The sequence below is a fragment of the Rhipicephalus microplus genome, chromosome 1 (assembly GCF_043290135.1).
Source record: "Rhipicephalus microplus isolate Deutch F79 chromosome 1, USDA_Rmic, whole genome shotgun sequence".
Lineage (NCBI taxonomy): Eukaryota > Metazoa > Arthropoda > Arachnida > Ixodida > Ixodidae > Rhipicephalus > Rhipicephalus microplus.
In genome coordinates this window covers 105,659,116-105,681,597 of record NC_134700.1, presented here as the reverse complement: position 1 = coordinate 105,681,597, position 22,482 = coordinate 105,659,116, and positions in this window count along the sequence as shown.

Genomic DNA, 22,482 nt, shown 5'->3' with positions numbered 1-22,482 from the left:
TCGCAACAATCATTAACAATTTGCCAATGAAACACAAGTACCCTCTGTACGTGGAGAAAAACGTTACAACAATTCATTGGCTCTAGGACCCGACGACCGGCCGTCATCCTCCTGCAGGAAACGCGTATCGACCGATTTGCTCTTCGCGGATACAAAGTCGAGGCCGTCTGTGGGAACAAAACTCGAAGGATATCCGCCTGTGCGGCAAAGACTTATGCTTACACGACACATGCAGTACGCCCAGACCTCAAAATAGGGCATCATATGTTTGAGATCATCCCCAACGCTCACATTAAGCAATCGGTATTCATCCTTAACGTGTACAGTTCACCTTCACACAGCACAGAAACATTCACCACACTACTAACTAAAGCGACGCAAATAGCAGGCAGCTATCCCCTCATCTTCGCGGGGGACTTCAACGCCCCCCATGTAGAATGGGGTTACAATCGACAACGCAGAAGGTACGCCACTTACAAACACACATCACTCAACACAATCTCATGTTACTTAACGACCTCTCTACCCCCACACACATAGGTAACTCAGTGTCACGGGACTCATTCCCTGACCTGACCCTAGTACGCAACGTATCGAATCCCACATGGGTTAATCTGCAATCTAACCTCGGTAGCGATCACTTTATCTGTAGCACAACAGTCAATATAGGCAGCCTCGAGCCCAGAGACTTTAAAGTACTAGACTGGGACTTCTTTAGGCAATTACGCAAACAAGACACCAATCATTACTCTTCACTCTTTGAACTAGAGCGGGACGTAAAACAGCGGGACGAGACTACACCGAGACTACAGCGGGACGTAGAACAAGCTACCAAAAATAGTTCTACAACACGCAACATTGACCACATGGACAGCCACCTCGCACATCTCCTGGAGGCTCACAAAAGTCTTCAAGAAAGATGGAGAATGCATAAACTCAATCGTAGGCTACGAAAAAGAATTGCATTGCTCAACTGACAAATAGAAGAGTACAGTCAGACACTAGCACGCAATCAGTGGAATGAAGTGTGTAGTTCGCTCGACGCACGCGTGAAAAAGGGTCTAAAATGAGACCTTCTCAGGCACCTTCTCGGCGACAAGCCCACCAAGTCAGAGCAATGACTAACCCTAGATAGACTGTTACACAAAGCACGAGGACAGCAACGTACCGACGCGCAGATTTTAGATGCTACAGCAGCCTGGTATCTATATACAGAACCTACCTCACATGAAGACTATCCACCTTACGCGGGGTACACACACGACCTATTTGAGCAGGCTATAACTAGCGCTGAAATACGCCCTGTAATAGCAGAGCTCAATACTAAGTCAGCCCCCTGTTCTGACGGAGTCACCAACAAGCTACTCCGCAACCTGGCTAACCATGAAAATGAATCACTAGCCACCCACATGAATCAGGTTTGGGAGCAAGGGAGCATCCCGCCAGAACGGAGGGCCGCGACCATCATACTCATTCCCAAGCCGAACAAACCCCTTGAACTCGACTCTCAACGACCTATCTCCCTCGCATCCTGTGTGGGTAAGGTCATGGAGCACGTCATTTTCCGTCGAGTCACAAAATATTCAGAGTGAAAAAACCTCTTCACAGTCAATCAAGTAGGGTTCAGACCGGCTATGGCCACGCAAGACATACTTCTCATGCTGAAGGAGACGTTACTTTGAGTAAGGAGCAAAGACCTCAAAGCAAAACTAGCTCTTGACTTAGAGAAAGCTTTCTATACCATAAGCCACGCTCATGTACTACACGAGATTCAGGAGGCAGGCTTAGGCCGCCGCTTCTACGAATACGTCCGCTCTTTCCTAAGAGCCAGAACGGTCACACTTTAAGTTGGGGATCTCAACTTACACACTTATGACCTAGGCCCACGCGGCACCCCGCAAGGGTCGGTGCTCTGACCATTTCTTTTAAATTTAGCCCTAAGACAACTTTGGCAAAAGCTGAAACACAACGAAGGCGTAGAACACGTGCTCTACGCCGACGATATCAATATTTGGCGCACTGGAGGGAGCGATGGACAAATCAAAGCAAGCCTTCAGGAAGCAGTCACTGCAGTACTAACATTTTCAAAGCCCATGGGCCTCAGACTATCGGCATCTAAGTCTGAGTTGCTGCTTCTGCTACCGCGGTAAGGCCGCAACAAAGGGGAACCTACCATACACCTCTCCACAGTGGACGGCTCGGTTATCCCGATAGTGTCGTCGGTTCGAATTCTGGGCGTTACCCTGCAGGAGAATGGAAAAAACGACTTAACCATCACACATCTCACCAAAAAATCTCAGGCAGTCATTCAACTCGCCTGACGCGTCACTAATAGACACGCAGGAGTCAACGAAGAGAGCTTACTACGCATATTTCATGCGTTTCTAATGTGGCACGTTCACTACGTTGCCTGCGCTCACTCGTGGAGTAAAGGCAATGAAATTACAGTGGACAACTTCATCCGAAAATGCACAAAACGAGTACTTGGTCTACCCATGTCCACAAGCACACAGCGCCTGCAAGCCCTTGGGGTACATAAAACGTTCCAAGAAATCACAGAAGCACAAAGAATGTCCAAAATCATACGCCTGTCTTTCACAGCTGTGGGTCAGGAACTCTTCTCACACATAAGTCTTCCTATCCCAACGAAAGTCAACGAACCAGAACTGTTACCACAAGACCTTCACGCTAAAGTCACAGTGCTACCCTTTCCCAGGAACATGCACCCGGTGCACAATCAGACTCAATAAAGGGCATGAGCTCAAGCCTTACTAAAAGTGGCCAACCTACACGCGACAGACGTGGTTTTCGTAGACGCCACTAAATACGTGGACAAACCTTACTTTGCAGCTGCGGCGGTCGCCCCAGACGAAACAGCTCTTGATGCCCTTACCGTAAAAACACAGAAAGCCAGCGAGGCTGGACAAGTGGCCATTGCCCTTGCTCTAGCACTCCCTCAGCGCGAGACAATAATTACCGACTCTAAACCCACTGCACTAGCAAACCGCCACGGTACGCTTTGCCAGGTGGCATTAAAAAATCTAGGTTCAGTTCAAATGACTGTAGACAAGCACATCCACTGGTTTCTGGGTTATGAAAGGATCAACGTTCAACCAGGGGTCCCCAACGGTAATGAGCTGGCCCATAACCACTCGCATCATCTTAAGTGCCGTGGGGGGTTGCGGTCCGGCTCACTGGCCAGGGACAACCACACGCACCGGGAGCCACTCCTATCATATTGTCACGAGGTCGTGACGTGACCGAAGACAGGAGACGTTATGTTGGGATTTAACTGTTTATTTCGGCGAACCTGTGCCCGGTAAACGGAAAGTTCAATTACAGTACCAGTCTTGCACAGATAGCAACAAAGAGAAGTTTATTACCTTACAACCCAGGATAAAGCACATGACAAAAACATCGAGCTTCACGACTACAAAGGGTGCATGTACAATCAGGAAAGCACCACTACCGAGGTACAATGTATGTGGGGGAATGTACCCCTCTATTTACTGTACAGCGCGTGGTGCTCCAGCAGGCTTAATCATGCGCGGCGGTAGGTCTTCTCAACACGTGGTTGGAACAAGTAGAGACTTAGCACAGTACAACTCTAGGTGTTATTTTTTTGTCGCCTGAAACAATGCTGCTTTCGTACACGGTAAGTGCATGCCCGGAAGTATAAAAGAGGCCTTGGGGCTGGGGGGCGCACGGGGGGGTACAAGGGAGCGGGGGGGGGGGACTCTTGTCTCCTCCTAAGTAAGGCATCAGCAACAATCTGCACGTAAAAAACTGACTGAGGCGCCAAATAATGAAGAAGGCGCTATACAAAAATTAACTCAAGTGTCGACCAGCGCACTTTGCCCGAATCGATTACAAATAACAACTACAATGGGGTGATGAAATGAAAAAGGTGATAAAGATATATATATATATATATATATATATATATATATATATATATATATATATATATATATATACACAAGTCCCCTTCTGCATGTGCTAGACAGCGGGAGGGGGCTCACCAGGTAGGGATTGGAGCGGCTAGCTTGCCATTCCTCAGAAAAAAGAATTTGGTATGCCAGCGACGAAGGAAGTTTTCCTCGCCGCTGGCCTCGAGTTCGCTGGATAGGTGGGCCCATAGCAACCGCCGGATACGCGAGACTACCGGAAACGCGCTCCGCACAGGCTTTCTACGCGCCTCCGCTAGCGATCTTCTTTGCCAAATAGCTAGCATCGTGAAGATCCGCACAAGTTGGCAGAAGGCACCTTTGTTGCGCTTGTGGTGGGGAGGTGGGCGAATACCAAAGGAGTGGGCTACCATCCGCCACACAGGTTTCACCGCCACGCATTGGAACAACGCGTGATCCTGCGATTCAACTGCGTGACAGTTCGGACAACGTGCATGCGGGACTATTCCAAATTTATGCAGGCGTTGTCTGGTGGGGAGGACGGCCCAGGCCTTTTTAGGAGGAAATCCTGAGCATCACGGGAGGTGCCGCAACGGAGCGAGAGTAATTCTTGCCTCGCGCGCTCAGCTTGTTTTTGTTCAGTGTCGCTCAGCTGCTTCCGCGTGATGGCTTCAACAATGCGCGCTGGCTGGTCCTCATCCACATCGCCATCGGGCACTTCTTGCCCCAACATGCGCCAGGTAGCCGACGTCGTTTTATAGAAGGGCGCGGGTGCCTCAGCAAAGGGCCCGGTGTGGCGGCCTGCATCGAGCCAGTCGTGCTTCACTCCACTCCAGTAGAGGAGTAGGTTGCGCCCTAGGTAATCGCTCGCACGCGCGAGCATGCGGGCGGTTTTCAGGGCCAGGACTCTGCTCGTGGTCAACACATGTGGTAGGCCGAGACCCCCTTCTGACACTGCCAGTTGTAGCAAACTTTGCTTCAATGGTGACGGTTTCCCATCCCAGAGGTATGCGTTATTGAGTTTGGTCAACTGGCTTGCTGTTCTTGTGGGCATCACCGCTACTCGGCTCGCATGCGAGGCTAAAGCGCAAATGCTTGTTTTGACGGCTACGGCTTTCTCGCATAGCGTCAGGCCTTGTAGGCTAGCGCTCTCTGACACTTGTGCAGCCCTGTCCATGACTCGGGACCACGTTGAGGCCGTAACTCCCTCGCGGGAAAAGTATATACCGAGGACCTTAACAGCGGTGACTACCTCGAAGTTGCCGATCACGTGCGCCGAGAAATGGCCGAATAGGAGGGCTTTACACATCCTCTCAATCAGCTGTGCACCTGATGCTAGGGCGTATGACGCGAATACCTGGTGAAAGCGCTCGAGACTGCTTGGATCTCGCACAAAAAGGGAGATATCGTCAGCGTATGCGAGGACTTTCAGGTCCGCAGTTCCTGTGAGAGGAAGGCCCAGGATGTGCGAGTCGCTTGCCATGGATGTAAGTAGTGGCTCTATCGCGAGTACAAAGAGGGTTGGGCCAAAGCGGGCACCCCTGCCTGATCCCTCTCGTGTACTGAAAGGTGTTCGTCTTGGAGCCATTTACTACTACGTGGCACCTGAGGTCTGAGTACAGGAGCCTTATCACTTGTACAAAGCTTGCCGGTAGGCCAAACTCTCGCAGGGTTTCGAACAGGTAGGTGTGCCTGACCCTATCGAAAGCCTTGGCCTGATCAAGTGAAAAAAAAGGTTCCAGTGACTCTTTTCTCCGAAGCGTACTGGAACACGTCCCTTGTCGTGGTTAGGTTGGTGAACATTGATCTGCCAGGGACTGCGCAAGCCTGGTGTGGAGCAATAATATCCGGCAGAAAGGTCTTTAGTCGGCTGTTCAAGATTGACGCCAAGATCTTGTAGTCTACATTTAACAACGTGATCGCGCGCCAAGAAGCAGGGTCGTTCGACGGTGCACCTTCTTTAAGAATGAGGACTACGTGCCCCATGCTGAAGGAGGCAGGTTTCGCGTGTCCCTCGAGGACCGTGTTGACTATGGCTAGCAGCGGTTCACATAGGCTCTCGAAAAAGGTGGCGTAGAAGCCCGCTGTGAAGCCGTCCGCACCAGGAGCCGAGTTTGGTGGCATTGACTGGATAGCGGCCCTCCATTCCGGTAACGTCGCTGCGCCGCACATAGTCGGGCATTCATCCTCTTCCAGACGCTTAAGGAATTTACACAGCTCCGACAGGGACGCTGGATCCAAAGCAATCATTGTGGCGTCCGGCTCGTGAAAGGCTGTCTCGAAGTGGTGCAAGAAGGTCGCCTCGATCTCGACCGGGTCTGTCGCGAGGGTACCATCTGTGCGCTTTACTTCTGCAATACGCACAGAGCCGTTTCCCTTACTTCGCGCGAGACTACCTCAGGCCGCTTGTTCGAGGTGGCCCAAGTCGTGCGCTTTTCGCCAGTAGCTGCCCGAAGAAGCCATTCGTATAGCACCTTGAGCGAGGCTAGGTAATCTCGTGTACAGGAGGTGAGGGTGTCAGCACTCTGAATGATACGCATTCTGCGCAGTAACTCGTTCATCTGGGACATCAAGCACTTTTTCCTTTTACGGCCTTCGTCTTGGAGGAGGACCTTCCAGGCCTCCTCGAGGTCGTCTCAGGTAGTCCATGTTGTGCGGGGAGATGCTCTAATCGAGGCCTCTATGAGCGTCTCGATCCGTGGTGCAGACACCGGATCCTTTAGTAGTGCAGAATCCAGGTGCCACGATGCGTCGGTGGGTTTGGGGCCAGGCTTTGCACGGAGGGTTGTTAGCAGTGGCGCGTGATCAGACAGAGCGGCCTGAGGGGGTGGCAACGGGACCACCTCGCACGCAGTTAGGGATGGAAGTAGGAGCTTCGGTAAGTACGCGCAGTCTAGCCGGCTAGCGGTTACCCTCGACACGCGGGTGGGGCTGAAGTCATCGTCGTGGAGGCTGACCCATGCGTCTGAAAGTCGGAGGCGTTCGAGAACTTTGATCAGTTCTTTTGCACGGTCGGCTGAGCCTCCGCAACCGGGTTCCCGGATATCCCTCGCAGTGTCGACCACACAGTTAAAGTCTCCAAAGACTACGTGCGGGAGATGGGCCAGCAGGTACTCGCCAAGCTCCCTGAAAAAGGGTTTCGTCTCCGATCTAGTTACTGGCGCGTACACGTTCACAAACCGGACTTTCTGCCCATCGATGAAGATGTCAAGCAATAATGTGCGGCCGTCAGCGCCAAACACGCAATGGGCTTTTTGCCTGAACCTCCCGGTGACGAACACAACCCCAACCCCGCATGACCTGGTCCTCGTCAATGAGAAAAAGGCTCGACGTGACAGAGGCTGCGGAAACGAGCGACGTCGAGGGGGGATCGGAAATTCGTCTGCTAGACGAACAACAAGTCGATGCTGCGGGCTTTCACAAAGCAAACGACCGCGGTTTGTTTCGTCGTGTCACGAAAAACCACAAACATTCCAAGTGGCGAAACGGATTCGGTCAGCCATCAGTCGCACTATGGTGTAGTTGAAACGAGGGGGGTACGTGAGTGTGTGGAAGCGAGGGGTGGGGGCAAGGGGAGGCAGCGCATGGGGGAGTGAAACAGGAAGGGGTAAACGGCGGCGCCGGCGTGCACGGGCACTGCTGTCTGTAACGAAGCGAAGGTGTTATCAGATCGGCTCGCTGGCTTTAGGGGGCGGTTCCCCTTTGCCTGGGGCGCTTTGGCCGAGCTTCTGCGTCTTCGCCTTCGGTGGGGCATCGCTGTCGCTCGCCGTCGCTTTTGGCCCAATTCTGCGTTGTCGCGCCTCTCTGCTTGTGGCTCTCCCTCTCGTTTCTTTCTTGTTCTCCTCTCCCTGGCGTCGGCGCGAGCGCGAACGAGCTCTCTGCTCGCGGCCTGGCACCCGCTGGGACGCGAGTGGGTCAAGTTGGCGGTCTGTGTAGGGCGACGCTTTTCCAGAGGGTGGCTCAAAGGAGAGGAGCTGGTTTAGTTGAGCACAGTTTTGGTCGTCAGGCAGCGCGTAATACCCGCGGCTCACGATGGGCAGTTCGTCCCTGGCGGGGTCATTGGTAGCGTCGTCCAAGTCCTGGGCGCACACTCGAGCCAACACGTTAACGGGTGTTTGAGAGGCGGTTGAGGGGGGCTCACTTTGCTTGAAAGTTTCGGCAAGCACCGGGAAGTTGTGGCCTTCATCTTGAACTGACAAGGGGACGAATGGCATAGACGGGGACAATTGGGACGAGACGGTTTCGAGGTCGCTCGATTCTGTTTCCGATGACATGGTGGCGGCATCGTCAGTCTTCTCGGGCTTGTCTTCCTCGTTGGCGGATGAATCTGCCGCAGTGCTTCCTGTGAGCAACCTGGCATCCGTTTCGTGGCCCTGGGGGGAGGGAGGCCTTGGGGGGGGCACGGGCCGCGCTCCTGGGTACGAGCACTTGTAAGCGAGAGGAAGGTTCGCCTGGTTCAACGACGGGGAGCCACTCGGCTGAACCGAGGTCGACGCGAGGTCCGATACCGAGGGGAACCCACGAGGGGCTGACGCATAAGAGCGCCTTCTAAAACATTCTTTCGTTCCTTGGTTACCCCCGCAACGCTTACATTCGGCTGAACAGCCCTCAGTTTTATGACCGAAAGTTCCGCATCATTTGCAGTATGGTGCGGAGCACGCGGTCGCCATGTGGCCCACCTCACTACATCGCGCGCACACCCGCCTCATGCCTCTATATGTCACCGGGTCATGACACCAGGTCATGTTCAAATATAGAGGCATGAGGTGGGTGTGCGCGCGATGTAGTGAGGTAGGCCACATGGGGACCGCGTGCTCCGCATCATTTGCAGTATGGTGCGGAGCACGCGGTCGCCATGTGGCCCACCTCACTACATCGCGCGCACACCCGCCTCATGCCTCTATATTCGAACATGACCTGGTGCCCCGATGTGGTCGCAAAGTTGGGCGCCGGCTTACTCATTTCGATTTTTACGACTCTGACGCCGTTCAACTTATTTTGGCGGTTGGCCACAGTAGCAAACGAGATGCCCCCACCTTACCGTACTGTGCTAGGGCGTTGCCAAGTATCTCGTCAGACAGGTAGGCGGGGTATCGGTAGACGTTGACGTACGTGACCGGCGGCCCGACGGCCTCAACCGGTACGCTTACACCATTAACCTTGAAACCTTCCGCCACCATTACCTTTGTTGCCTGGCTGGCGTTACGTGTACAGACGAGAAACTTGGCCCCGCCCATATGCTGCATAACAAGAACACTATCATCACCAGCTTCTAATTCAATAGCGTCTATAAGATCATCAAGGGGTACCTAGCCGTCCAGCGCTGTGAAGAGTAAGCAGTTCTCCCGCACTGGTAGGTCGGTAGTGGCCGCCATTCTGGAGGGGCTGTCGCCAGCAGAAGGGGGCGTGACTTGTAGAAAACTAGTAGCGTGCAGCCGAGCTGCACTCTGGTAAATATGCGGCTAAGCCTGGGGAGACGCCACTCGGGATCAGGTGGAGTCGGGTGGGCTGCAGGCGGGCTCCGGGAAGGTAGCGTGGACCGGCAACCGTGCACCTCCTGTCATAGGGGTGGGGGGGCTCGGGGCTGGCAGGCCCGAGACCCAGAGGTGGCAGTCGCTCGCACGAGGCGCCGAAGCCGGCAGGACCTGGTCTGGCCGTGAAATCCAAAAGCCGAGAAGCGATTGCCCCGGCACCAGAAAGCAGTGAACGGAGTGTCGGCCGTCGATCAACTACTGACATGCGGCGAAGCGCGTCGGCATTTATACTCTTGCCGTCGGATGTTCTAGCGTTATCGCTGGCGGTGGCGCAGGTTCCAGAATAATTTCTACAATTCGCAGAGTAGGCGTGATCTTATCGAAATGATCTACTACAGTCCGGAAGCTTCTCGACAATGCAGTCACGGTTTGCACTGAGAATTGTGTAGTGTTTTGGGACGATAACAAAACTTGGAAAATGGAACGTGGCAATATCACGAAATTCGCTCGCACTATAGGTTATTTAGAAAGGAATTCCCCTCACCTCACTCAACACTAAATAAAGCACAACAATTAACGCTTCGACTGCTGCAAACGCACAGTTACCCCAACCCCTATATCTGCAGCAAGTACCTCCCAGATATAAGGCCACAATGCCCAGAATGCCAAAAATCAAAGTGCAGTTTAAGTCACATGCAGTGGCAGTGTCCCGTGCTAAACGCTAGCTTCGGGTCCCCTGCCACCGAGGGAAACTGGATCAACCACCTCAGGAGCCCTGAAAGGGCTCTTCAACACCAGGCCATCCAGAAGGCCCAAAAGGTGGCTGGCGATTTCCGACTCCCAGTCCCCACATGAGCGGAGCCACCGGGCTGGCCCCCGCAAGGGGTTCCAGTCCCCTTCAGGACCTTTATTAGTGTCAATTCTCTCTCTCCCTTTTTAGAAACGCACAAGCGTCAAAGCAACGCAGCGCGGTGCGTGACTGCGAGTATACGGCAGGACCGGCGCCTGCCGTGGCAACGTCAGCGTGACGCGACGAAATGAACGCCGGCGAGCACGCGCACCATGTCATGTCGAAATGTATTAGCGCCTTGACTGCGCAAGTAGTCATGATGTTACATGACGCGGATCTCATGATTATCATATTTGCACCAGTCACATATTCACGTACTGTAATACCAAACTTGGTATATGTGACGCTAGCGAAACGACCGCGAGCGCATCATGAGTTTGGAATGTAGTCATGTTGTTACAAGGCACCCATGTCACGATTTTGATTTTAAGGTCTGTCGCTTGTGTTCGCCCGGCAGTTTTGTCATACCATAGCAGTTTTGCAACACACCATGTGAACGAAACCAGCACGAGAGCTGTGGCACCAATAAATGTAAATCATGATGTTCATGACATACATGTCATAATTTTAGTGTTATGACTACTCAGCAATGTTTTTAATACAGTAATGTTATGCCATACCAAGTTTGGTATTGATACCAATATTGAAATGGCCAAGAGAGCTAAAAGTCGTGGCGGCTAGATAGATAGATAGATAGATAGATAGATGGATAGATAGATAGATAGATAGATAGAAAGAAAGATAGCTAGATAGACAGATAGATAGATAGATAGATAGATAGATAGATAGATAGATAGATAGATAGATAGATAGATAGATAGATAGATACACTCAAAGTCGCCGAAGTTCACTGGAAATGCTTAGCCATAATTACTACGCAGTTCGAAGCTCGGGCATTACCAGCGGGCGAGCCGGCTGCTCGATCTTCCAAACGGCAGCCATGTTGGCCTTGCACTAGCGGCCTCATTAGGTCCTGTACAAGCATTCCCCATGCTGCGTCTATTAGGGTGCCACTCGCCAGGTTGGACAATTTTGAGCTGACAAGCGCAATGCGTTCATGAGGCATTCACGATCACGTCTGCCAAATTTGCATCGCCACGTGCTGCGGAAATGGGTCAAATTTCAACATGAACGCTGCTTCTCTTCCTTTTGCGGCCGGACGCCTAGATAATGAGGGCAAGACATGCGCGTATGAATGGCCCTACATACACGGCAATGCAGCGACGTTAGTCAACTACGTAGACAACTGTGCTGTGACGTTGCCAACAGGGGCACGTGACATGGGGAGAATTATTTAGCACGACATGCGTAGTTAATGTATTTGTTGCTGGACGAGATTAAGAAATCTCTAGATAAATAATAAGATGCAATAACTAGTTGTGGGCATTTTAATTGCGAAGCATTTCTCAGCGAACTTCGGTGACTTTGGCCGTATCTATCTATCTATCTATCTATCTAACTATCTTTCTATCTATCTGGCCGCCTACGACCTTTTGCTCTCCTGGCCGTTTCGGTGACGGTATCGATACCAAACATGGTATGGCATAACATGACTGTATGAAGGACATGTTTGACTAGTCATAATATGAAAATCATGACATGTATGTCATGATTGTCATAATTTATATTTTATGGTCCTGCAGCTCTTGCGGTGGTTTCATTCACATGGCGTGCTGCAAAACTAGTATGGTATGACATGATATCAAGGCGAACACAAGCGACAGACCCTAACTTGGAAATCATGACGTGCGTCTCATGTAACAAAATGACTACATGCCCCGCTTATGACGCGCTGGCGGCCGTTTCGCTAGCTTCACTTATACAGAATTTGGTATTACAGGACTTGAATAGATTACGAAGGTATGATACTGATGCAAACACGATAAACATGAGATGCGTGTCATGTAGCAACATGACTACATGCTATGCTCATGATGCGGTCGCGGCCATTTCACTAGCTTCACATTTACCAAACACAGTTATATGTGACTACAACGATCGACATAGGTAAATGAGACATCAAAACATGCTAATCATGACATGCTGGCATGTAACAACATGACTGCATGCCAAACTCATAATGTGCTCACGGCCGTTACGCTAGCTTCACAAATGCCAAATTTGGTATTATGTGACGACAATGGATGACGAAGGTATGTGAGTTGTGCAAACATGATAATCATGAGATGCGTCTCATTTGTGAACATGACTACAAGCCACAGTGAAGGCCCCAATACAATTCGACGTGACGCGGCGCGCGTGCTCACCGGCATTCATTTCGTTTCCTGACGCTGGCTTTGCCACACCAGGCACCAGTCCTGCCATATACTCGCAGGCGCGCGTCTAGCAGCGTTGCTTCGACACATGCGCGTTTCAGTGCGTTTGGCGTCCTTTCATCACGAAAAGATTTGGACACATTGTTGTCGGGGTAACGCATCGGCACGAAATGCAGCATGTCACATTTCGCTCCGGTAGCCGTCGGGCCGCGCCGGTTGCGCCTGGCGTCAGACTATTGAGTGCTCGCATTCTGCTAACGTAGCATCACCGTGCCCAGCGTGCGCGTGCGTCAGTGCTACATTGGACAATATTCGGCCGTTAACGATGCCTTTGCGGCCGTTTTTTTAGCTCCACATGTACAAATTTGGTGTTACGTGATATTATTGGATGACGAAATATATTACCGGTGCAGACATGGTAATCCTGACACGCCTGTCACGTAAGAACGTGACAACACACCACGCTCATAGCATGGTCGTGGTCGTTTCGCTAGCTCCACATCTACTAAACTTGATATCGCGTGATGTGATTAGAGGACGAAAATAGTCTACAGATCCAAACATGATAATCAGGACACGGAAGTCATGTACAGCATCATTTACCTCCACCTCGTGACCATGTGCTGAAATAATGTTGCCGATCAAGCTTTCTCATTCGTGTTGCTAGATACGGAGCTAATGTACCGGCGTTTCGCATGCGTTCGTGTCCCCGTGGTCAGCCCTGCGAGCGCGCGACGAAGCGATACGTGCGGCGTATTGGCGGCGTCTAGTTTGGCTGCAGCCACGGCTCAATTACCTGCACTCCGCCAAGCCCAACGTCCACCGACGCAGCAAGTCATCTGGACCCTATTGGAATAACTTTGACCCAGCGATCTCACTTTTCAAGTCATTGCGGCCGAAGTTTACCCGGCTACGAGGGCGACGCCGTTACCTGCTGGTCCGGAACGCCAACGGCATCGCACCGGCCAGCTGGGGTAACACGGCAGACACTGCGTCTCACCTGCAGGATTATGATCCCAAAGGCATGGCCTAGAATACAGTTCCATCCTGTCAAGACGACAACTCCACTGTTCCGAGTTTTCGGCACCAATCGCTGAATAAAGTGGTCGCTCATTGCGTATCCGTTAAAGCAAAGACGGCGGCGTCCAACGCCATCCCGGCCTCCATAACATCGGCCGGCAAGATGCAGCCTCCAGTATCGCGCGCTGCAGGATGCAAAGGCAAGGCTAATATGAACTGGAGGCCTCGCCGATTCTCAATACCAGGCTCAGACAACTTTGTGGTCGTGCTCAAGCCACACGAACCATTCTTGCTGCCACATGCTTTCTCTGAAAACTGCCACAAAGACACCTTTACGGCGTACGTTGGACTCGAGTTAGCAAAGTCAATCATGGTTGTGCCGTCTCGTGAGCAAAACATTGTGTTGATCCGTACCCCGAACCCGACGGTGGCAGATAGGCTTCTCGGGGAATTTTTGTTGAGCACTGAGCGTGGGGCGATCCTGGTTCATGGATACCTCCCACAAGACGGCGGCGATGGGTGCCATGGCGTCATTGTCGTCAGCAACTCCGACACCACTGAATCCCTTCGAGAGCAGGTGTAATAGAAAGTAGGCACCATCGTCAAGGTGAGAAAATTCGGATCCTCTAACAAGGCTTGGGTCACCTTCACCAGGAACGTGAAACTGCGTTTTGTACATTATGTGAACATGCTTATTCCGGTGCGCAAATGCTACCGGACTATTTCAGCTTGTGGCCTATGTGGGTCCATCGGTCATCGAGTGGACGCTTGTCCCAACACGCAGCGCAACGCTTGCGGACTCTGCGGACAAGAAGCTTCTCTTTTGGAGGGGGTGAGGGCCCCTCACGAGTGTATTCCACCAACACCACCTAGACTATTCACAAGGCCCGTTCATACCCCTCTCTCCAGACGACATACGTCACGCTAGTTGTCCGATGTTATGACCGGCACAGCAAGGAGGTGGCTTGCAAGGGACGCTCATCGGCGTTACGGTCAAACGCTGTCCGCGTCCTGCAGGAACGCGGGAGGCGTCTGTGTGCACCACAGGAAATGCACATCAGCGTCGCTGGGACACACAGTCGGCGTCTAGCGCGTGCACGGACGGCTATAAAAGGAGCGTGTCGGGAGTGCGCTATGCTCTCTCTCTGGACTTCGCTGGCCCGCTCATCTCGAGTGCACTCTGGGCCCTTGTGATGGAAAGGCGCGTCTGTATGCTCTCGTTGCAATGTACTTCTCTTGCAAATATGTAAATTAAAAGCATCTTCTACTTGTTCGTGAGACGTGTCGCAAGAGTCGTCCTTCGCCGGATCTTGGGTGGCAGCCTCAACCCCTCCCCGGACATATTACCGACTGTCCAGTGGCCGAGGACGCGTCGCTCAGGTGGTGGTGTTGGTCACCCCGCGCACTTTTTTACCCAGAACGGCGGACAAGCCACGACAGGTTTGCCTTTCAAAGCTACCTGCTTCGCTGGTTAGACTGCGTTAGGCTTGGTGCTGCATAGCACTGCTCCGAGTCTTCGTCCGTTCCCACGTGTCCTATTTTATTGGTGTTGTATTTGTGAGTATGTGATTACACATCGATCAGGGCGACATGGAACGTTGTTGTGTTCCCGGGTGCCGCGGCAATTATGACAGTGGTCCCAAAGTGCATGTTTTCGCCGTCCCCAAGGATGAAGCTCGGAAGAAGTCTTGGATAAAAGCCATTCCGCGAAAGGATTTCACACCAAGCATACACTCCAAGGTGAGAAACTGCTGAAGTTTGTTGTCTTACCGGCTCTATCGCATTACTGACGTTCTGGCTCTGTTACTGTTGAACGGAGCGAGTATCGTGAGTGGTGATGGTAGTTTTGTCGCGCTTCAGGTAGGGCAGTGCAGTAAAATAGAACAGAAATACTCAGGCTCGTGTCAAAGCTCCCAATAGCCCGTTTCGTATGAAAGTAATGAAGTCACTGTTATGCTTGGCGCAGGTCTGTGAACTCCACTTCCTCGAGGCCGAATTCATCACAAAGCTGTCACATTTTGACGCAGCGTCGGGATGGACATTGACAGTCTACAGCGAGAGGGTGCGCCTAGTGTCCGATGCTATGCCATGGGTGTTTCCGAACTCTCCGTTCTACCTGAGCACGAATCGCAATTGTCGAGAATCTCCTGTATCGAAACGAGCTCGAATGGAAGACGAGGCCTTGAGCAAAGCGATTAAGGATTTTATATGCGCAAAAAAGCGAAGAGGAGAGAAATGCTGTGTCCTCTTTCGAACACTTAAGAGGCAAGCTTTCTGCTGTATGCAGTATTGATGTTTGGACCATCAAGACCAACGAACATTGTGTGATGTTTCTCCGCATCGAAGATAATCCTTCACCGCACGTGAGGTTTTCCGTCACTGTGCTTGTTGATCTCTCACTTGCAGTCTCAGCAGGTATGATCTAGCGGGTTTCATTACCTTGCGGAGGCGCAGTTCCAGACGCAGTGCGCGACATCCTGACGTTGTCCTCACTGCTCCAGCAGCTGGAAAACCACATGACTGAGACGCCTGAAGTTGCAAGTCCGTCGAAAGCAGCGTCAGTGTTGCCGCATATCGGCTCCTTATTAGTTGTGAATACACTTTATAAGCGACCCCAAACCATCCACCGCCGTCGGCTGCGTCCGCAGTCTTCTCTCTATCTTTAAAAGAAAGAGGACTTGGCGGGCTGCAGCGCGATGCTCTACCGATTAAGGCACGGAGGCGACGCTGACATCGGTGTCAGTAACGCGCCTTATACCCCCTCCCCCTTCGCTCGCTCCTCCACTCTCCTCGCTCGCTGCAGCTGCGCGCGCACCCCTCTCTCTCGCGCGCCCGACTTCTGTCTCAGTCTCCCGTCGAGAGCGGGTCGTGTGAAGGATGTCCCGGAGGCAACGCTACCATCAACAACGAATGCAGTACAACCGAATGCCAGCACTGCACCCGTCGTTGGAGGTGACGGTACGGCGGTGGTTTCGCTGACGTTGGAAGACAAGGCGGCGCTGCGAAGGGCTCCTGAGACCAAACGTAAGCGGGCGAAGCGTGCAGCGGATGCCAAACTGCGTGCTCGCGAGGCCGAGTGCAAGCGGGCGAAGCGTGCAGCGGATGCCGAAGTGCGCGCTCGCGAGGCCGAGTGCAAGCGGGCAAAGCGTGCAGCGGATGCCGAACTGCGCGCTCGCGAGGCCGAGATGAGGCGTCAGCATCGAGCCACGAACGCGGCCCAAGAAGCGGAATGACAACGCAAGCGTCAGGCAGAGAAGGGCGATGAAGGCCAGCGTCAAGACGCTGCTCGCAATCGTCAACGGCGAGTGGACGTTCCCGAAGCCAATCCAGCCAGTGAACGTGCCGCGCGGGAGAACGTGCGAGCCCTGGACTTTGCTCGTCCTGACGCGTCGTGAAGTGTAAATAAATAATACTTAGTATATAATGTATCTGTGTACAAATACTTCATGATAAACAACACTGAAATTCAATAACTACACTTTCATCATCATCATCAGTAATAAACCTCCCAAATATTTCCCCGAGGGTGAACATGGTTAAGTGCGAATGCACGGGGTGATGCTATGAGGGGGAGTAAAGTTAAAATCCGTTGGCATTTGCCAGTGAGTTAGCGTAAACTCCCCCGTGTGATCAAATTGCGATTCCCAGGAACCATTACACCATGAAGGCACCATAGTGTGATTAATAAATATAATAGTGCGAAGTAATAAATACCCCTCATAGCATCTCCCCGTGCATTCGCACTTAACCATGTTCACCCTCGTGGAAATGCTTGGGAATTTTTTGAATGAACTGTCCCAAGACAGTGACACGACCGAAGAACACAGTGCTTTGTTTCGTTTGCTAAATGAGCAAACAGCTCTCGCACTCCCTCCCCCATTCGTCGCTACAGTGCTGAAACATTAGTGTTTTCTAGCATCCTGCACTCCATATCTCCGCACGCCTATAACTTTGCCAGATCAGCGTCGACGTTGACTTTACCCCATCCTTCAACCCTGCGCCGCGTTTGTTCCAAGTATGGAGGCGATCCACTGAAGGAGCAAAACGAAGCGAACTTCCTCTCCTACATTCGAGAAAGAGTGAAGTGCATGCAGCCGCACGAAAAGACGGTGACGCTAATGGTTGATGAAATTTATTTCAAGCCATACTTCGATTAGAAAGGGGGCAGCATAGTTGGATCTGCAGTCAACTCTTAAGAGGCAGCCACAACCGCTCATGTTTTCATGCTTCAGTCGCTCTTGTCATCAAACAAAGATGTGCTTCACATTCTTCCTGTTGCTAAAATGACCGCCGAAATTCTACATGAGTTCTGCAAGAAAGTAATTTCAGAAGTGGAATCTATGGGACTCAGGGTCATTGCTGTAATTAACGACAACAATTCCCTCAACCGGAAAATGATGTCGTTTTTCTCAGAAAAACAGGAAGTAAGCATTGTATATCGTCATCCAGCCGACAACAATCGGCCTCTGTTTTATGTCGTAGACCCTGTGCACATACTGAAATGTATCAGGAACAACTGGATGAATAAAAAAACGAAGGAATATGCTTTTGCTTTCCTGAAGTGAGCCTGTCAGGAATATTGCCCGACGGGCCGCCCAGAATGAAAGCAGCATCATTTGAAGCCGTACGGCAGCTGTATGCACTAGCGCAGACACCGCTTCTCAAGCTTGGCTACAAGCTAAATTCCAAGGCAATCAATCCAACACCTATGGAGAGACAAAATGTAAAGTTGGTGTTAAATGTCATTAATTCGTTTGTAGCAAACGCACTTGAGAAGCGTGGCGATGCCCTTGAAACCACTTGTGCCAGTTCAACAGCTCTCTTCATAAACATCATGATGGAAAATCGTCAACGTGAAGACCCCTTCGTAAGGTCACCGACTGAACGACACCCTTCAAAATCCAGTGAATTCTATGGTGGATCAACAGCTGGTTTTCCTTAGTGGCATGGTAGACTGGCTGGATTATTGAAGCAGCGTCAACATGAGCCGTGGCTGCTTGACAAGGGAAACACATTCTGCGTTGAGACTCATTTGCTACTCCCTTATTGAGCTGTCGTGGTACTGTTTAGAAGAAGTGAAGTTCAAGTATGTCTTGCTGGGAAAATTTCAAACTGACACTCTTGAAGATTGCTTCTGTCGCTACCGTCAGCTTGCTGGTGCACAATAGCATGTTTCCGTGAGGCAGATTCTGGAGTCTGAAAAGAAAATTTGTCTGCAAAAGCTGCTGATGCTTAAGCAGCCAGACATCAGCAGCGAAAGTGACACAGAAGTATCGCAACATAACTTCTCTGTTCACATCTCAAATGATGAAATTTCCAACCCAAAGCATGACATGGAGGCCGTTGCTTATATCGCTGAATATTGTGCTCATTCAGCTCTGAAGAAGCTGTCATGCGCATTTTGCAGCAGCGTACTCGTCCTGGAGAGCAGGAACATAGATGTGGAAGGTAACACAATGATTGACAACTTGTCAAGAGGAAGCCTAAAGTTTCCGCAGCCATGTACTGTGCACATGGTGCTGGTGACAACGCTTGTTTTCGAAAAGCTCAACAAGGGAGAAAATGCAAAGGCGTTCCTCGCGTCGAACAACCAACGTGGCATTGTAAGCTCCATTACCACATTACTGCTAGGAGATGTTGAGCTAGACTTGTGAAAATGGTAATACCTCTCAGAATATCGTGAGGCATGTAGTGTGTGTTGCAACAAATGTCGCTCTGAACAACTTTTGTGTAATTCGAAATGACACCATCGAAAGCACCGCACAAAAAATGCAGCTGACAGAAAAATCAAAACCTTGAATAAGAAATGAGGTAGGATGGTTTTAGCCTTTCGTCCTAATAAAACCACTTCTATAAATGCATTTCTGACTATTACAGTTTGATTACTAAAGTGTAAAGGCAGGCGTAAACAAATGCAGACCGCGCAGGAACAAAAAAAGAAACACCGGCTTTCAATAAATTCCCACAGCAGATATAACGAGAACGAGTGGCGACGACGGCCGTGGTGCAGGTGGGCAACTAGCGTGACGTCGCACTCTTCTTCGAGGGGCCTTGTCAATAGTCTAGGTGGTGTTGATTCCACTGTGCTTAGTATGTGGTGGTGATAGAGAGATAAAGATGCAAGGAAAGGCAGGGAGGTTAACCAATGTGGTGGTGAACATGCAACAAACTCACGAGGGTGTGCGGAGAAATTTCGCACCTATAAGGTGGTCACCCTGAAGGGTAAGAGAAAAATGAAATCGGCAGCCAAGAACAAGATCCGCCATCTTGCCCAACCCGGTGAAACACCGAGCCGGGACAACAACAGTGCGAAGCCAGCACCATCTGCCGCAAAAGACACTAAGGGGCAGCCAACACAGCCACCACTGCGAGAAGTGAAGCGAGGTTAGAAAGGGAAAGCCAGAGGTGAGCCCGCTGGGCGCGGGAACAGAATCCCCGGTGATTCCATTGTGTTCACCACAAGGCGACAAAAAAAAACTGTCGACAACGCCACCACACGTCGAAGCCAGAACCTGAGCCAACGTTGCAAAACACGGAACGCAGGTGAGCAGTAGGGGAATGGCCGCCCCCTCCCCTTCTTCCCCTGCGACACGCACTGTCGAGCAAACCAAGATAGCAGCTCTCGAGGGCGAAATTGAGATATTTCTAAACAAAATTGCGCTCCTACAATTCAAATTGAGAGTGCTGAGCGATTCCTCTTCACAGGCAACTAAAACTATGAAAACTGAGCCCACCGACCCAACGGCAGTACTGAGCGTGGAAGCTGCACTTGAGGCTCGTCTAGAGGTCCACCTAGACGCCCGCCTCAATGCCTTAGAAAATAAAATTTCCTTGGCACTGACTTCTGCTTTTGCCAAAATCATCGAAATGATCCCTACAATCATTGGCCAGCATTTGCTCTGCCACGTTGGTCTAGTGGCTAAAATACTCGGCTGCTGACCCGCAAGTCGCGTGATCAAAAACCGGCGGTGGCGGCTGTATTTCTGATGGAGGCGGAAATGTTGTAGGCCCGTGTGCTCAGATTTGGATGCACGTTAAAGAACCCCAGGTGGTCAGAATTTCTGGAGCCCTCCACTACGGCGTCTCTCATAAACATATAGTCGTTTTAGTATGTTAAACCCCACAAATAAATAAATCAATCAAATGGCCAGCAGTTGGCAGAGTCGTAGCTTACGGTCCGACGATCCGGCAGTCTGATTAAAGACGTGCCTGGCCGGTATCCCGAAACGTCGCGTCACGCCATACAAAATGATGTAGGTGATGATGACAGCTGTATGCAGACCGGAATTGAGGACGCCACCCTCGCCGCGAGTGCTGACTCTGCAGTTGCGTCCATACAACCACTTTTTAACTTCAATGACCATGGCGGGCAACCCTCAAGTTGGACGCTTTCCATGTTACAATAAGGCCACTCGCATTCAAATTGTTCAATGAAACTACCGGGGATTCCGTTCCCCGCGCCCAGCTCACCTCTTGCTTTTTCTATCTAATCTCGCATCACTTCTCGCAGTGGTTGCTCTCCAGGAGCCAGGGAGCGGCGCTGGTCTTCCAAATTTTTCCACGTTCCAGCAGGACCCCTCTTCCAGCACATTCGTGCGCAAAAATTTTACAGCATACCAAGTGAACTTTGAACTTCATACTGAATATCCTTATGTGATGGTCACCCTCTTTCCGCTTAAGAAACGAAACACACCATTACACATCCTCAACATCTACGGCTCTCCAAAACTTAAAGATGTTTCTTTCGCACCACTGTTCAGTCAAGCACTGAAGGCTGTGGGCAGGGGTCCCATTGTGATCATGGGCGATTTCAACGCTCATAACACACTCTTGGAGTACGTGCGTGATGAGAAGCGCGGTTGCAAGTTCGCGGAATTTGCGTCCAAGCTGGGCTTCACTCTTTACAGTGACCCTGCATATCCAACGCGTGTGGGTAACTCCGGGGCTCGGGACATGTGTTTGGACCTTACTATCACCAAAAATACTAGACACGCAGACTGGACCAACACCGAGGAAACCCTTGGCAGAAACCACTGCATACTCAACACAACCGTCACAACCACACCACTGACTAGATCCGACTCCCAAGCCCACCCTACCGACTGGACAAGCTACACCAATCTGGCCCCGATTCACGAAACAAGTTACCACGCGTGGTCAGAAGAATTGGTTACCAACCTTCGTTCGAGGGAAACTCAAGTTCAACTCTCAAAGGCTACGCCAGGGACGGACAACCGCCTCTTTCACCTCTGGGAGGCGCGGCACACCCTCGTCTGCAGATGGAGCCGCCAACAACACAATCGGAAGCTCAAAATTCGCATTAGCGAGCTCACCCAACAAGCGGCTGAGTATGCGGCCCAGCTCGCTGACTCGAATTGGGTGTGAACGATGCGACAGGCCTGCTAGACATATTCCCAACTGGAACACTTGGAGTCTCTTTCGCGCCTTGATTGATGCGACCCGAACCAGAGCCGAAGCATAAAAACATCTCCAACGGGCTATCCACGCCTTCGATGGAGACACTTCAAAACTAGCACACAAATTCCGTGATCAATACCTCTTTGTCAGACGTGATATTCAAAGGCCGGCCTACTCGTAAGCAGGTTCCGAGAACGTGGAGCTGCATTGTGTTGTTGGCGGCTCCATCCCGTGCAGCAAAATTTAATTAACGCGTTAGAATCTGTTCAGAACCGCTCAGTTCGGTTCATTTGTTCTAATTATTCCCGTACTGCTAGCATATCAGAAATGAAATCTAACCTTGACCTACCCAATTCAACTGTCGGGAGGAAACTGGCGCGACTGCATTTTTTTCATATTTTTTCACAATCCATCAATGAAGCGAGACCTCATTTCACAACCGTCATACCACTCATCGCGCATTGATCATCAGCATAAGGTTGCCATTCCGTTTTGCCGCACCAAATTCTTTTCAGCAGCCTTCTTACCAAAAACAG